The sequence below is a fragment of the Bacillus rossius genome, chromosome 6 (assembly GCF_032445375.1).
Source record: "Bacillus rossius redtenbacheri isolate Brsri chromosome 6, Brsri_v3, whole genome shotgun sequence".
Classification (NCBI taxonomy): Eukaryota; Metazoa; Arthropoda; class Insecta; order Phasmatodea; family Bacillidae; genus Bacillus; species Bacillus rossius.
Genome location: NC_086334.1, coordinates 77399441 through 77417427, shown reverse-complemented (window position 1 = coordinate 77417427; position 17987 = coordinate 77399441). Strand labels below are relative to the sequence as shown.

General features: G+C 38.0%; 1 protein-coding gene across 6 annotated transcripts in view; it reads right to left on the bottom strand.

Moving 5' to 3' along the window:
* Positions 1-17987, bottom strand: part of LOC134533322 (choline transporter-like 1) — a 616909-nt gene that overhangs the window by 454029 nt on the left and 144893 nt on the right. The window lies entirely within an intron of this gene.

Sequence of the window (17987 nt, the reverse complement as noted above, 5' to 3'; positions counted from 1 at the left end):
TTTGTCCTCGGAGAGTATGAACGAATTAGCAATACTCAAATGTACATGATTAAAGTGAGTGATTGTACACTGTATGTTGCAGGATTTTTCCTTGTGCCCAGCTGGCTAACAACAACTTCTTGTATTTTAAATGCACACATATTTAATTCGTTCTGGACTGCACACAGCTCACAGTGTCCCGAGGATCAGTACCAGCAAGCTGAAGCTACGGTGTCTTATATCCGGTCAGTGGAGAGCCCAATCCTGCAGATTAAGACATAAATGCAAGGCGAAACAATGATGGGATTCCTTCTAGTACGGATATCTGGAAGCAGAAGTCTACATTAACTAATTCATGGGACAAAAAATACATTTATTTGCATATGTGCACTGAGAAACTAAATATCACATCAAGGCTTAGAAAAATCATGCGATACAATTGTGCAAACACATGCGTGCGGGCAGGTAAAGAACACGACACCACATGACAAAATACAGCACGTCAAACAAAAGGGTAAGGTAATTAATCTAGATTAATTTTCCCATCATAAAATTAAGGAGATTATTCACTTATACAAAAAAAAATATGGTCTCAACAAACAACAAATAGCTATACCATTTAACATGACTAGAAAAAACACAGGATTCCTCTGCAATCCATGGAATGCTTGCAGCCAAGACCAATACATGGCCATTCAATTACTCAATCAAGAAAAAAAAAATTACAATGACATGACATTACTTGTGAATTCAACCTTTAAGATGAGCACAAGCTAAGTCAAACATTAAAGAAAAACAACAAGAAATTCAAAAAAGAATTTAGAAGGTGGCAGCCAGGAGAAAATTTAACTAACACAAGTTAACCAAGTTACATGAAGTGGTATCGTCACCAGATACTGTGTGCCAACACAACATTAAATAAACCTACATGCTCTCACGGTCAGACCTAGCCGCACCATCTTCACAGCTAATACGCCCCTGGGCGAATAAAAGTGTTGCGTCTGATTAAATAAAAAACGGATAAATGATACTGCGCACGTGCAAGAAGGGGAGGGAGAGAGGCAGCGCACGTGCGGCCTTCCTAGAGCAGGTACTCCTACACCAACACAGGCAACACTATGGAACTGTTTGGAATTTTTGAGACTGTAAGGTGATTTTAGAAGTATTTTTTTATGCTGATGTCAAATATGATTTTACTTTTCCTGTATTACGTAAGGTTTTTATACAATTCAATTTTTAGTTTTTTTTTAAGGGGCAGTAAGACACCCCTGGCCTGAACAAGCGTTTTCGGATGCTAAATTATGTACGACTTCTTTAATACTTTGTTTATAATGACAAAATGTTACGTTGCAAGAGAGAAAATTTCTGAAAAATTAAAATTAAGTTGGTTTTCACCAATTTTCTCTCTTGTGACATAATATTTTTGAATGGTTTCACTTTTCATATTTAATTTACATTATTATCTAAATAATTTGTTACAATTGTAATTATAAACAAAATATTAAAGAAGTTATGTGCTGTTTAACATCCCAAAATGCTTGTTCAGACCACAGGTAAATAAAACCCCTTAAGTAATTGAATTTTTTGGACAGTGAACAATTTATTTGAGTTTCAAAAGTTGTGTATTTGAAACCCAGTATGAGAGTACAGTGGACAATCGTATAATATATTATACTCACTTTACAATTCTATGACTGTTACGAAAACACAACGGTATCTGACAATTTAATTAGTCTTGGGTGATTTCACTTCAAGATCAGTCTGACTTGGGTTGAAACTTCTCTTCCTTGATTGTCTTCCTTCAGCAGTGCCATGAAGTAGTAGTCCGCCATCATCTTTACATCCCACCTTCCCCGGTATCTCTTCTCCATGTCCGTTACATCTTGGTGAAAACGTTCTCCTTGTTCTTCACTGACATCGCCGAGATTCGCAGGGAAAAAATCACGTGAATGTAAGAAGTGAAGTTACATCCTAATTCTATGATGTCCTCCAACATTTCTTTAACTGTTTTTTTGCAATTTGGATGTCTTTTGTTACCTAAAATGTTAGCCACAAATTCTTTAAAATAAATTCAGGCCTTTTTTTTCTACAGGATTCATTGTATTTTCAAACATACTTATTGTCTTTCATTAATTTTCTGATCTGTGGTCGCACAAAGACCTCTTCTTTCAGTTTCGCATAAGATATTTTCGGAAATTTTGTTACCAAATACTGGAAGCAGTCACCTTCTTTTGGAAGTGCTTTAGTGATCTGCTTCATTAATCCCAGTTTAATGTGAAGAGGAGTTAATAGTACCTTGCTTTGTTGAACAAGTGGTACATTTATTATCTGTGAACCGGGTTGTAGGGTTTTTCTTTTGGGCCATTCTGTCTTTTGTCTTTGGCTCTGCTGTCCCATTCACAAATAAAACACGGCATTTTTGTGTAGCCTGATTGTAGACCAAGTAGCATACAAACAACTTTTAAATCACCGCAAATTGTCCAAGAATGTTTTTCATAGTGCACACATTTTAACAGAATTTTGAGATTTTCATGTGTTTCCTTGAGATGCACTGAATTTGCAATGGGTAATGAACCAAAGAAATTTCCATTATGTAAAACTACACCTTTGAGACTACTTTTGGACAAGTCTATAAATAACCTCCACTCACTTGGATTGTAAGTGACGTTAAAGAAATTCAATAAACCCTCAATATAAGAATTTTATTAATTCCTTTTCTTGAGTCATATACAAGAGAACGAAACTCCAGGTAGTAGGAGATTTTTTGCTTCCAATCTTGATCCAAGCAATTGAGCAGCATCCTTTGTCAGATTTCAGTCACAAGTTAAATCATTAAGTTCATTTTGAGTGAATAATTTTGATGCAGAATTTTCTTCGGACTTGTAATCATCAGTATTACCACATTCATTTTCTGAACTGCTCTTCTGTAGCACATTTTCGAGAACGGGAGGTGGAATTGGTATAGGAAGAGATTCACAATGTATAACGGGTTGTATGGAGGAAGGAATGTTCAGATATGGTATGTCCTTCTTAGTTGTTGTGTTATGACCTTGAACGTTAACCATATAGAAATAACAGTCAATATGATTTTGTGGCTCCCTCCAAACCATTGTAATTACAAAGGGCATTGATTTGTTTCCACCATTTTCCCACAGTCTTGATCCCTCATCACATGTATAACATACCTTGCGTGGTGCCCAGTTTGAGTCTTGATCACCAAGCTTTATGCCGAAGTAAGCATAATAGACATTTCTCACAAAACTACTGTTGTCTTGTCTTTGCTTAGCAGTTACATAACTACCACAAATATAACAGAACACATTTGGGTTATTTAAACAATTATTGAAACTCATTTTGCAAATATAACATCACACTACAGCATAGAAACAATGAATTACTTATTTTCCTCCCAAAGCCAGCTAGGTGTAGCAAGTGTTGCCAACTATTCCCTTTTACCAAAATAAAATTTCCCCTTTGCAATAAAAATTCCCATTGTAACGTTCTAGGAAAAAACAGATTGCAGATCTGGAATCAGCACAAAAAAAATACTTTAGGAACACCTAACAACAGAGAATCATAGAAAACCATGTTGCAAGGTGTTATTCATACTGTATTATCGTCAAAATGTTGCTTACCTTGGCTCTGTTTCTGAGAAATAATATAATTTATTTTATTTTAAATCCCCCAAAAATTAGAATACTGCCGAGTGAGGGGGAACAAGACTCGGGTAGCCACATGCCAACTAAGCTCATGGCAAATGTGTAAACAGAAAAAACAGAAAAGGGCACTAAGCTGCTAAAAAAACTATATATGTGAAAGAAACATCTAACTAAAACATTTTAAAAAAACAAACTTTGCTTGTTTCTTGGCTGAAACTACCCACATTAATAAAAATAGGTCTCACGGACATGGAGCAAGTCTGTGCGAGCAATAATAAATTTTAGGTTTGCAAATAAGAGGTCAAAATTACTGCGCGCTGGCATGCAGGATACAAAATATCACATATGTATTTAAATACTTCAACTATAATTAAAAATATTTTAAACACTTGTAAACTTTGCTCAAAACAATTGAAGAGGTCAAGTAGTGGTAATGCGCTACTCCCCTACTCCGATAGCTTGTGCAGGTGCACTGGCGTCTCCGCAGGTTTGCGAGAGCTTGCACTCGGGCACGAGCCCTTCGACTTCACGTCGTAACTTGCACGTACCTAGTCCTCTAGTCCTCTAGTCCTCCCTGGCTGCCATCGTCCGGGTATGTTTAGTACGTTGTGGCCGTCATGCAGATTTGCTCAAGTCGAATTTGGATTTAATTCATTTTCCATCCACCTCGTTGATCTTATGTTTGGATTACAATGTGTTGGCTGTAGATATTGTACTCTCGGTACTTTCATTCCACCTGTAGCATGCGCATGAGATGTGTGTCATTTTAATTTTTCTTTTTAAATTGGTGATCTGAAATTTAAATACTATTTAAAGTATATTGTGACTTATACTGCGAGAGGGTTTCTGAGCTAAAATATCGGCTCAGGTATGATTCTGTTTGTATTTAGATATGATTCCCAGCATAAAATGAAAACAAAAAATTAATAGAATATCACATTTTGTAACTCTAATCAATTGAAAAAACACACAAAAACACACTCATTAATTGAATAACCACTTTAATTAGTACTGAAAACTTTAGTAAAGTAATATCTAAAATACTTCATGAAATGTGTATATGCTGTACTAAACAATGATACTCACACAAGAATTTATTTTACTGTAATTTCACAGAGAGCTAACAAAAAAAGTTTATGTGTATGTACATTTATGATACCGTTGAAATGACATTATTTAAAAATAATGCAAATATATACCATTTAAAATAATTTCATACATTATATACATAGAAATAGGCATAATAAAACATTAAAGATTTAAATTAACATGTTGGCGTACATTTTTAAATGAGGAAATTATAGACTTTTTAGCACTTTTAATACTATAATACACATAAAATTACTTTTAGCACAAGAAAGAATGTATAAAAATTAGTAAGTTCTAATTTAATTTACATATAATCATAAAATATGTATTTAGTATCTAGAATTCTTTAAAAACCGTTGCTAAGATGACCAAATAACAATACTGAAAATAGAAGAACAAATGCATAAAACTCACGTGAAATTAGGAAACCATGACTGAAGTAATAATCCTTTTTATGGTTTTCTTTTGTGTTTCTTGAGCTTCCTTTATAAAGTTAGGTTCTCGCGTCTTAAGGCTTCGTGCAATTAATGGATCTGCTATCTCTGGAATTAAGCATTCCTCAAAATTTTTTGTAGTTTTGGAAGCATGCATTTCTCCCTAATTTCTATGTCGAACAAAATTCTTTCAATGTGGAAGTAATTTTTTGTATAAACTACAAAGTCACAATATTTTCTATTGCAGATGGCAAATTGCCCTTAAATCTGGTAAAACAAATTGTGAGTTTTATTTAGACGCAACAGCCCAAGTTTTACTTCTAGTCCTTTAATTTACGTCCCCAGCCAAAAACAAGCATTTGATTTGCAGCAGACCATCAGGAGATGCTCCGAAAAATGGAAAGCATTGATATACAAAAAAAGCAACAATCTTTTAGCTTGGAATACATATTCTTAGCCACATTTTTGTTCCCTCGTCCATTTTTTTTTACCACAGAACCGAAATTAGATGTTTTCTATTCATACGAGTATCCTTCCATTTAGTGTTCTCGTGTTGACCAACAGGACTTCTTTCCAACTCAGGAATACGCTTTAATGTTGTTCAGATTTCTGAGGATTAACTTTATCTTTGTACCAAGTTCTTAAGAACCTAACACATCCTCAGCACTTGGACCGTACTCCAAATCAGGGCCAGAATTGTTGTTCGGTCGTCTCTTTTTCTTTGGAGGGCCATCTTCGTACTGGAGACAGTGAACTGAACGGCATTTCTCTCTTCTTTGGAACTGCTTTCCTGGACTTTGATGGAACTTGTTCTTCCACGGACAGAAGTGGGCCAGTCCAGCTCCCATACAGTGTACGTGATAAGAGCATTTTTTGGCAAAGTTTACCTGTTTTCCACCTCAAAATTTAGCTACCATACTCATATATCACTCAGCTTGATTTGTAGTTTTGTTCAGTACGAGTGTGTCAGCTTTCATCACCATGGAATCAAAAAATATTTTGATGGCTTTCCGAATCCTCGACTCTTTCTCAATGGTACAAAATTCTTGTCATTCATATTTTTTTCTTTTACAGTATTCTTCACGACAACTGAATACATGGTAAGGACCATTTTTTATGCCTTGTTTTAGTTGAATGACAAATGTGCCAATAGCAGATTTTCCAGCACTTTTGATTACTTTTCTAATGCCGGATTTTGACAGTACAGTAAAACCTTTTTGTTGCGACCCCATTTATTGCGACCACCTCTCTATTACAACCCGATTTCGAGGAACCGTGAGAAAATTGCCGAAAATCAGAAGAAAATTAGACAGAAAATAAGTTTCTTGTGGTGAGTAGCGTGTTACTGCGTTTCTCTTGCCCAGTGCTGTACTGCCGTAGGCGGCGCATATCTAAAAATAGATACCACTTCCTGTCGACCGCTGTCAGCGCTGACAACCCCCATTCACGCTAACTACTTCATTTCAATGAGAGTAAAAATATATTAAAACTGTCAGCAAATTGATAAAAGCTTTATGTGTCCGCAAAAAAAGGCACAACACTGGAACGCCAGTTGTTTTCATTTAAAACGTGGCTAAAGAACTTGTATGGATCAGGCTGAAAACATCAGGCAATACGTGTAGGTTAAACGGAATCTTGTTATGAATTGAGATGTTATGTTTTTCGAGTAGATATACACAGCGACCGACTGGATGCACGCCCACCTCGACTTGTTTTAACTGCCGCAGCGATGTTTATTTTGACAGCTCAAGCAATTATCTTTTCCTGTGGGTTGACAGAAAAAGGTCGCTTCTCCCAGCATAAAAAAAAAGACTACGCCACTTATTCCCCACGCAGGAAACACTGGCTGCCGTCTGTCTCCCCCGCATTTATCTTTCTTCTAACATTCCACGTCTCGCCTCTCGCGCTAGCAATAATGAAGCGACCACGCATTGGGCCGTTTTATGCTGTTTGGTGACATCAGCTTGATTGTATTTGGTATATTATATTCCTTTTCATAGGACCCTTGCTATTAAAATACATTTATATTTAATTTTGAAAGCTTGTAAATTCCTTGACAGAGATGACTGAACTCAAACATGATGTGAAAAGTGACATATTTTAACATACTTTTTTTTTGGGCGTGTTTGGTGGGGAGGGAGGGGTCCGAAAATATTTACAACGATCTTACCTCTCCCTCATCGATTTTGTACCCCATTCATAATAGCCCAATTTTACGGGAGAAGAGAGGGTGAAAAGAGTATTTTCTCACTGAAGGTTTTTCAAAGGGGAGCGAAGTTGGGGTGTTATAAGGGAGGACACTTGATGGTTTGTGTGTCTGGGAGGGATGAGCTAGCCTTGAAGAATATTACCGAGAGGAGGGAGGGGTGAGCTTATGCGTCATGAAGCCGCTGCCGCCAGCCAGCCGGGCGAGCTTAGTGTGCGTTGCAGAACCTACCGCTGCCATATTTTTAAAGGAAATATCCCATTTTTTTTTGTTATTTTTACATGAACATTATTGGAAGTATTAAAGCCGACACAAAAATATGCTGTGTGTTCAAATTAAAAGATTTTAATGATCTTTCATTTGGTTTTTTTTTTCCTTTTTTCTTCTTCTGATTTTCACATTTTGGTCAAAATGTCCAATTTTTTGACTATTCCCGAGAATGTATTCGTAAAATCTGGGGTTCGTGACATCGGGGTTCTAGTGTATTTAACTACGGCAAGCAGAAAACATACATGTAAACTAACCAGTAAAAATAAACTGTCTTTTGACATATTTTCTTTAGAGGTGGCCTGTAGGGCGACGGACTTGTCATGAAGGTTGAAGTGGGTTTAAAGCAAAGCCGTCTAGCATTGTGAGTGACAGCATCCTGCCATTGTACGGCTGGTTTCTTAGCGAGTAGCGGTTTGGGAAAGGGGGAGGGGGGGGGGGGTTTGAAATCAACTGAAAATTTCGGAAAACATCTATTACGACCCCCCCCTCTATTAAGACCCTATTCCCGGGAACCGTGAGGGGTCGTTTAAGAAATGTTTGACTGTACTATTCTTGAATCAAGCAAATGTCGCACAGGTGGTGAAAATTACATATTTCTTGAAATTTTGTGCAAATGGTTTTGATAGTTTTTTTACAATGTGGTTTTTTGCACATGCAACTTTTATGACTTCCCTTCCGTAAGGAACTCGCTGCTTAATTCTGAAGTAAACACTTGAATCTCTGTCACCAATTCTAAACTTGTATTTTAACCCGTGCTGCTCAATACTCATGCAGAACCCTTCTGTAATTATAGTTTGTTTCATTCCTGTGCTAGAACCACTGTAGTTTCTACAACACTATTTCCCTTTCGCTCCCAGGTACAAGAGTGTATTTGTTTCGGCTCCGATCATGCAACTCTTCAAACAATGATATGACGCATGTGTGTCACATAAAATAATCTGTTGGTTAAACATCTGTCACATAACTCCAGTTTTGCGCTGAAAGACCTACCGGGGTCAGGCTTACGGACTGAACTGACATAACAAGTGTCCCCGGGATAAGAAACATACCAATGAGCCAGGGTGGGCGAGAGGCATGTACCCCCTCCACCACTCGTGGGTGGTGTGAAAAACATTGCATGTGATTCATTTACACTTTAAAATACTTCATGAGGAAAAGTCCAAAACAAACTATGTTTTACTTAATGTTGCAGCAATTTGTTGAAACAAAAATAATACAATCTCTATTTAAAAATAATTCTTGAATATTAACATTCCAATTTGTCTTCTTAGCTTTTAGGGGAGGAGTGTAAACCACTACTTTCTTTTTGCATAGTCCTGAATCGACCGAAGGTCCGCGAGTTAGAATCATGCTTTGTTTGTCAGCATTAAAAACCCTGGCTAAAACAAAGAATTCCCTAAATCAATTTCAAGCAACATTCACACACAATTATTTCCTCTTAAATCAACATAAATTAGATATGGTTGTCTACTGTATTATTTGCGGGCCCACTCTGGAAATTCTCTTCAATATACATGTCATTTTTAAGACTCAAAATTATGATAGTTTAAAATATTAATTTTTAATGTATTCCTGAACAGTCTAGGTAATATCTCTGGTTCAAGCACTCATGCTTTGTTGTCAGATGTAAATAAGTTGCAAGTTTGTCACCTGTCCCCTAAATAACTTCATAGCACTAACTACACTAACTAGAACCTATGTATTTTCCTGAGTGGTTAGATTAAAATAACATTAGTGTTTATAGTTTGTCCCCTGAAAAGCATTTCACTGAATACTCAATAATGTGTACGCCTATCGTCTCTTGTATTTAATTTGTTACATAGATAAACATTCTTTATTCTCTATTTCTGTATCAAGATTGTTTTATTATTTAATTGGAGCAGATGTTCGAAAAGCAAACTGAATACATACTGTGTTTATTTAAAGTTGAAACAAAAACAGTTAATTGGCATGTTTTAAAAGGATATTTTTAGTACTGATACACAGTACTGTATTTGGTGAACAGTACATCACAGAGAGATAACTCATCACTCCACTTGTTGAAATGTAATTGTGTCCGTACGTCCTCATGTTTCAACCACCGTACCCCATGGCACAAATAAATGAAGAACCATTTTCTACATTCCCTTTGGCAATAGATATTATTTTTTCCATTCTCTATCATTTTCTTGGCAAGTTGTTCTTACCAAAAACTAAACATAAAATCATATAAATAGTGTTAAGAAAACTAATGCAAGTTACATGTACAAATACATAAACCCACGTACCACCCGCCCCCGGGTAAGACCCGCACCCTTATATTTAGAAGGTCATGGTGGGAAAAAATGTTTTTATTGTAAATCTGCAAGGAAAAAAAAATAATTTAGTTGTGATTTCTTTTCCTTTCAAGCAGTAACAAATCGTAAAGAATTACCAAAAAAGTACTATGCTACTTATTACAGCCTCGGCATTTGTGTTAAAAGTGTACAGAAGGCAGGCAACTGCAATGTGGCAACATCGCACGAGTAGAACGTGGCATCAGCGTGCGCGATCGATAACAACACGCCGTGTGTGCGCGTGACCTTGCCCAGCTCCCAGCTGTTTACAGTTACAGTCTTCAGCGTCCATTATCGTGCGCTGGGCATTGACCTTGTTCAAACAAATAAATGATAAAGCACGCGAGTCCTAGACACGCATAATAAAAACAATTTTTTTACATTCATAATAAAAAACCTTGTGCCTAAATGTGGCATATTCTACATAAAAATATAAATTAGGTTAACACAAATACTGCATTTATTTAGGCTTAAATAAAAGTGACGTACAAAATCACACTGACAATAAAATTAACAAAAGAATAACATGATGTCACAGCCGTCGGCCAAGAACGGACTTAAACTTCCTCACAGCTGTATGTAGTCGTAGAGTTTTTCCTCTATCTCCAGAAACTTTGCTACCGCACCACGGAACGCTTGTCTATCGCCACTGGCCGAAAGCAGTTTGTCTTTAATTTTCCTCCAATCCCTCACACATGATTCGTCGACAACATATTTTTGCCCAGCAGCACGGTTACCGATTTCTTCCGCTTCACTGATTATTTTTAATTTTTCCACAACTGTGAAAGAACACAACTTTTTAGAATTCATTAGGTACAATACTTGCAGCCAACACACGTGTAAAACCACTGGGTACTTTGCAAATGAGGATAGGACAGTGTGTGGGAGTGCGCGTTTGTAACCAGCGAAGCTGCAGTGTGACAACGCTGTGAGGAATGTGACCTTGACTGTCTGCCGCTTCCTTCCCCTCCTTTTCCCCTACCCTCTTGCCTATCGCAGCAACCTCCAGTCGCGCCGGCGTTATTTCGTCACCGTGCAAAAATGGCCCAAGACTTATGAACACCCGCACCCTACTTTTTCGAACTTGATATTTTTTTAAAAAGGTGCGGGTGGTACATGGGTTTACATATGGTATTTCCACACAAATGTAACACATTTATAGAAGTGTGCGAATAGTGGATTTTGGTGGTGGAATATTTTTGAATCGGACTGTAAAATTTTTTAAATGATTGCAAATAATTTTGTAGAAGAATAGTTATCTTACATTTTTACTATGGTATGTTACCACACCATGTAACATTGCAGAATTCCTACCCTCTACTACCAATAACACGTTGGCTGAGAAGTACTTATGTTGATGGTTTTTTTTAATGTTTCATTATTATTTTGTACTAATGTTTCTTCTATTATGCATAGTAATTTGTCATTTTGTGCTTTAACCAGTGATTATTATTAATTTGGGTTAGGTTATATGTAAAACAGAATGTAGTGTGGTTTATTATTATTTGTTTCATTGTAATTTACTTAATCACTTAATTAACATGAGTATTAATCATGTTTTGTCAAATTTTAAAGCAAAGTCTGGGTAGTAAAACTGTAACATTCTAGAACCTTCTGGAAAGGTTCAAAATAAAGGAAGACAGGTGTGACACACTGTCACGCCTCAAGCCAGTGAGTTGTTGGAAAACCCAGCACGAAGGCGCATGACTGTGCAGCAATAGACTGGAACTATCGCTGGGCGCTGCCTCGCCAGCCAATTAGAGTGAGCCTTCAAGTGGTGTGATATGTCTTCTCAGACCTTTAGAGGAAAACATTTTTTCAGTATTTTTCCCTATATGGACAGGTACTGGATTCTGTGTTATGATTAGTCGGTTGGCCCACGGGCCTTTGTAACAGTAAGCTAACAGCGTGGTGCAAGTTAGTTGTCGCTCGATCGCATCTCCTCATGCCAACGTCGTCGGCAGCTCACCAGGAAAAAATGGAGTTAAAAGATGTAACTTGAAAATCATCATATATAAAATTTTTTTCAAGTTTTTCAAATGTCTTTGTTATTTTTCTGGGTTGTATTGCCGGGCCAACCTGGAATGTAACAACCAAACCTAAGTTGTGAAAATAATAATGCTACATTCACTTTTGAAGACAAAGGAAAAATGGCACAATATTTATTAACTCTGCCCCGATAAGTTAAAAGGCCCAAAGTAAAACTTATTTATAAATATATATTTTTTAGCATTACCGAATCTGTCTAAAAAAAAATTTTTATGACATTATAAAGCCCTAAATCTAATACAGTGATGAGTTATGTTACATTTATACTGGCTCCAACACCAGCTTGTGGTCTTTTTGATAATATTTCCTTATTTTCTATAACATGTTGTTTGGAGATAGGACTTTCTATCTTACGTGGGCAGACTATTGATGTAGTGTGAAGATTTTGTTATGAGTTAACATCCTTAATATTATACTTCATCATAGTGAAGAATCAAAAAATGCATTTCTGTACATTTTCAAATAAAAAGTCAAATACCAATTACATGATCACCAGGAGTAACGACCCTCTTAAAGTAAGGACCCCTTTTCCGGGGAAACATGATAAAATTGGTTGAGAAACTGTTAAATAGTTAAATATTGTTACGAACGTGACATTGGCCGGGACACGTGCAGGTGCAGAGCTGGCTGGCGACTGCCGCAATATGATATGTGCCGCGCGCGCCTGGAAGATAACAAGGATTGTCACTTTACCTCCTCCTTCCCACCACTCCCTGCGCGGAGCCCTGCCTTTGACACGTAACTGACACCGGACAGCTGGGAGTTGCGCGAGCCGCCGACACGTGTTTCGAGAGCTTTCTGCCGTCCGGACGGCTCGGAGTGACGCGACTGGCCCCGGCCGCTCTCGTGAGTTCTGGAATTGTGCTGGGCCCTATATATATGCCCGAGGACGTCAGTGGAGTTGAGTGGAGTCAGTTCGGAGTGTTCAGTCGGGAGTTCTCCCGCGGCGGAGCTTGCGGGGCGATAGAGTGGCGAAGTCCTTGGACGAAGGTTCCAGGGCGAAGAGTTCAGTTCAGGGCAATAGTGTCGTGGGTGCGGCGGAGTTCCGAGCGAGGCGTCGAGTGGGATCTCGGCGAAGGGGATGTGCGACAGCGGCGGCGGAGTCCTGCGACGGAGGACCACGAGGGGTGCTGCGGCGAGAGTAGCGCCAGAGGTGCGGCCCAGCGAGGTGTGTGGATTGTGAGAAACGAGTAACTGGAGGGAGCAACATTTTTTTTAAGTACAATTGATTAATTGGCATTTTTAGATTATTAGCTAGTAATGTAAATAGTGGCAATAAATAAAACTGTGCTTGATAAAAATCTTTAATTGGGCTATCCTTTACGAACCCGCAGTAAATCGTAACAATATGAAAGAAGTAGGATGCACTTATTTTGGGTGCCACATGTTGAGATTCTCTTGTTGGGAACTGTACTACCACCCCGAGCTTGGACTGGAGATTCAGCGGCGCCCGTACACGCACACCAACAACGAAGCTCTGCCCAGTGTCGTCACGTGGAGGTGCCAGACACAGCTGACAGTTCACGTGTTCAGTAGCGTGGTCAGCTTGTGATGCTTTGGTACGTAACTCTGCTTGGTTTCGCCATTTACGACAGGTTTATAACACGTTCATGTCCACCACTGTAACTTGCACGTAGTCGCGGGGCATCGCACTACGACACAGTGGTAACGAACGCTGATGTTCTCCTGGTGGTTGCTAGCTGCCAGGTAGTGCCATGTCTGGGGACAAGGAGGCCTCCTTCCCGTCACCGCTTGTCTTGGCTTCTCCGTGTACTTACTTGGTTATCACATACACCTATTTCAACAAGTAAATAATACAATAAAACTGCGTGTTATTTTCATGCTGGAGAAGGTTGGCCACGGACTTCATGCAAAAAGATTCTGTTAGTGGGTCGGGGATGGTTGAAACTATGTATCTTCATGTGTTCGCACAGTACCGGCACTGAGTCCCGCGGGCCGAGGGCGGGAGAGAAGTTTGGCAACATGGCAGGCGACTGCGTGCTCCTGCTCACAGTCAGAATATAGCTGTATATGCAAAATAATTCTTACTTTTTTTTAACCTTTACTTCAAAAGGAAAAATCTGGCAAAGTATAAATATTTATATATTACACAGCCTGTTCTTCAGACCACTTTTTAAATTTTCCTGAATATTAAAAATGTAAACTAAAATACTCACCGATATTTTTTCAACACTATGAACATGTATAATGATTTATGTTGTAAAACTGCAGCAAACAAGCCAAGTACAAAAAATTTGATCTGAAAAACTGTAAATGTAGAAAACTTGTTTAAAAATACAATTCCCCATCAAGCCTCTGGGCCAGAAAAGACTTAAAAATTCATTTACAGTATTAATGATATGCATCAAAGAGACAGAAAAAATATATATATATAAAAAAAAAGGTGTGAGTGTACTTATATACGCATGTTAGAAGTTATACTTACTTGCCATAGTAAAAAAAAACTAACTTTAATTATATATGCAAATAATTAATAGAAATAAAATAATAATAATAATAAAAGGACTGGAGTGATATTATAAATACTGTTGGTAAAGTATAAATACAATCAAATTTAAAAAATTTAATTGATACTCAGTATTCAATATTAATATAAATACTTGTATAAAATTTATTGTTTAATTTAGTAAAATAATCTAGATGATTTTTAAACAACAATGTAAATCAATAAATATGCTGAATGTTCATTCTAATTTATTAATTTTAATTATATATTAAATAATGAAGTAAAATTTATAATGCAAATAAATTATACTACGAACTACGGGAACATAACATCACACACACTTGCATGAGAACTGCAAGGATACTACTAAAACTACCACAGGCATTCTCTGCCAGCAACAATGGAAGCTTAAAAGCTAACTGACATTGGTATACAAACACGAACATAACCACACTTATATAACTACACTTGAAAAAATTTATAAACACAATTTCTATCACTCATATTCAAAATAAATACAGTAAGTCCTCTATTTACGTCGTACCGATTTACGTCGTTTCGGATTAACGTCGCTAATGTTTGAGTACTCATGTTTCAATTTAAGTTGTCGCCGATTCACAATAACGTCGTTTACAATGACCGTAAATCTTTATTTTAACCAAAACACCGTATATAATTCGTTTATAATTCTTTGTTTCCTTCGGTAGTTAATTTATGCTATGTAGCGTAAGCTACACGTTCACCGCCTTATCTTATCATACATCATGAGGGACGCTTCCTGCTCTCCGCTGCTCTCCGCGCGGTGATGCAATACTACCAGCCCGCCCGCTCGGCCACCCACGTATCTCGCACGTAGAAGTGTTATCTACTTCCCGCAACGACACAGCCTTTTCTCCTACCCCTTTTCGTCCAACTCCTTGGCACTTCAGTAGAGGTGTAAAAGTAACTAAAAAAAGTGTACCCGTATGTATTCGTTACTATAACAATTAGTACTCATTACTATCGTATCGTTACTCATTACTTCTGATACCGCATAACATGCTATGTTATGTAACAGCAACGAATCGAGTCGTATTTCGTACGCGTACAGTATGACGTCGCGTAAATAATAATAAATCGAATATAAACAATTAAAAGTATTTGATAATTAACAGCTTTTGTTAACCAAGAAACAATAAAATCTCATTAGAGCAGCTTTATTATAATATCTCTTTTAAGATAAGAACAAAAAACGTGAAAATACGCGATAATAAAAAACAAAAACATACATATTTATAATTTGTAAAAAATACTTTCTTACGTTGTTTCTGTTCCAATCTCAAACTTTGTCTACACACACAATACCTTTAATAAACAGTAAAAAACTTGGACGACGAATTTCCAAATTATACTTTTCTTAGTAAACAAACATCGTTCTTTGTAACGAATAAGCGCGCGCATGCGTAAAACATACGAAAAATGTGAGTAACGAAATGCATTCGTGTGTAACGTTTCGTTACTCGTTACTAGATGCCGCACCCGTTACTCAGTTACGAATACATACGGTTTGCTACAGCTCTACACTTCAGTCGCTATAATATCATTGAGTTGGCTGGAGTTTTAAACGTGCCGTTGTTAACTTTATCGTGATTAAATGCGTTTGTAGTAGGCCTACAGTATCAGCTCACTGCAATTTATGATTTTTTCTTCATAAGATGTCTTCCAAACGACTATATATATGTTTTTATATTTCAATCAATAAAGGTAATAAAGCAGCTGGTTAAATAACCATTCTATAAAGCTGAGAAGTACTAGTTGGACTTGTTTCCCACGCTGTCGGTTGTCATTTGCTTGTCATTTGCTGATAAAATTGCCCGTTGTCACGTCTGTATGCCAGCGCTTCCGGCCGACCTTGGGCCGTGGCCGGCCGGTGGCATGAAACATGGCTCATTTTGCGTCGTTTCTATTTACGTCGCGGTTTTCAGGAACGTAACCCCGACGTAAACCGAGGACTTACTGTACAGTAAAACTTTTTTGTTGCGACCCCATTTATTGCGACCACCTCTCCATTACAACCCGATTTCGAGGAACCGTGAAAAAATTGTCGAAAATCCGAAGAAAATCGGACAGAAAATAAGTTTCTTGTGGTGAGTAGCTTGTTACTGCGTTTCTCTTGCCGAGTCCTATACTGCCGTAGGCATATCTAAAAATAGATACCGTATTTACTCGCGTAAAGGCCCCCTTTTTTTTCCAAATTTTCGACTCCAAAAAAGGGGAGGGGGCCTATACGCGAATTTGGAGGAAAAAATAGATTTTTCTTTTTTTCTGGTATGAAAAACTAACATTTAATAAAAGCCAAATGAAATACCGCCACAACTTATTTAAAAGCCAATCAAACTATGATTAAATGAAACAGCTGGCCGTACGACTGGTAAGTTGAGCGTCTTTGTTTTAATGAGGGTGGGTGGGGGAGGCAGCGACGCGGCAGGAGGGGGAGAGAGGCAGAGGCGTGGCTTAACCTTCCTCCTGCCAGCTAGCCAGCCAACCAGACACCACTTCCCTTCCTCCTTCACTTCCCCTCTTCACCGACAACATTGCACATCAACACAAGCGCGCGAGTCCAGCTTTCTTTATCTTTATGTCTTTTGAGATACGACTAACTGCGTACGTCTGTCACGCCTCACGACAGTTCTACTGAGAGCGGACTGTATCACTGCCGCTTACGATAAATGGTTTGTTGTTTGATGCATGCCAAGCTGCACTGCCCTCAGCTAAACCCAGAAAAACTCATTTATAAATTTTTTCTCAAAAAATGTTTACAAAACAAGGAGGGGGGGCGTATACGCGGGCGGGGCCTTTACGCGAGCAAATACGTAGGTACCACTTCTTGTAGACCGCTGTCAGCGCTTGACAACCCCCATTACACGTCCCTTTGCCGGCAGGGTGCAGATAAAGGTTTTTGTGGCAACGTGTTTACGTTTAGCTTATTGTGAGTGTCTAGTGTGGTACGCAGTTGGCAAAGCTACCTGCTGGATTTCTCTTGATTTTGATTACTATTGGTTGACAATGTTTGCATAGTTTTTGAAGTCCGATTTGGTATATATTCTGGCTTGAATTTGTGAACTATTGTTGATGACTTATGCAGGTTTTTTCTTTCTTTTTTTTCTTCTGATTTGGTTACTTTAAAGGTTGGGTTTTGTGACGATAGTTGACGATTTCCACATTTGTTTTATTCCATTTGGATTTGCGGTTTTGACGAAATGAGTGGTAAACGAGCCAGCTTGTCGCTCATTAAGAAGTACAAGATAATCCAGAAAATGGATGAGAAGAAGCTGTCGAAGACGGATATCGCGCAACGACATGGCATTCCGAAATCAACTCTTTTCACAATAGTAAAAAAAGGGAAGAGATAGTAAATGCAGTTTTGAAGGACGGCCGCAATGTCCAGTTGAAAAATTTGAGGAGCGTGACACATGCTAATCTAGAAGTAGCAATGCTGGAGTGGTTTGGCCAGCTTAGGGGGCAAAACCTGCCTGTAAG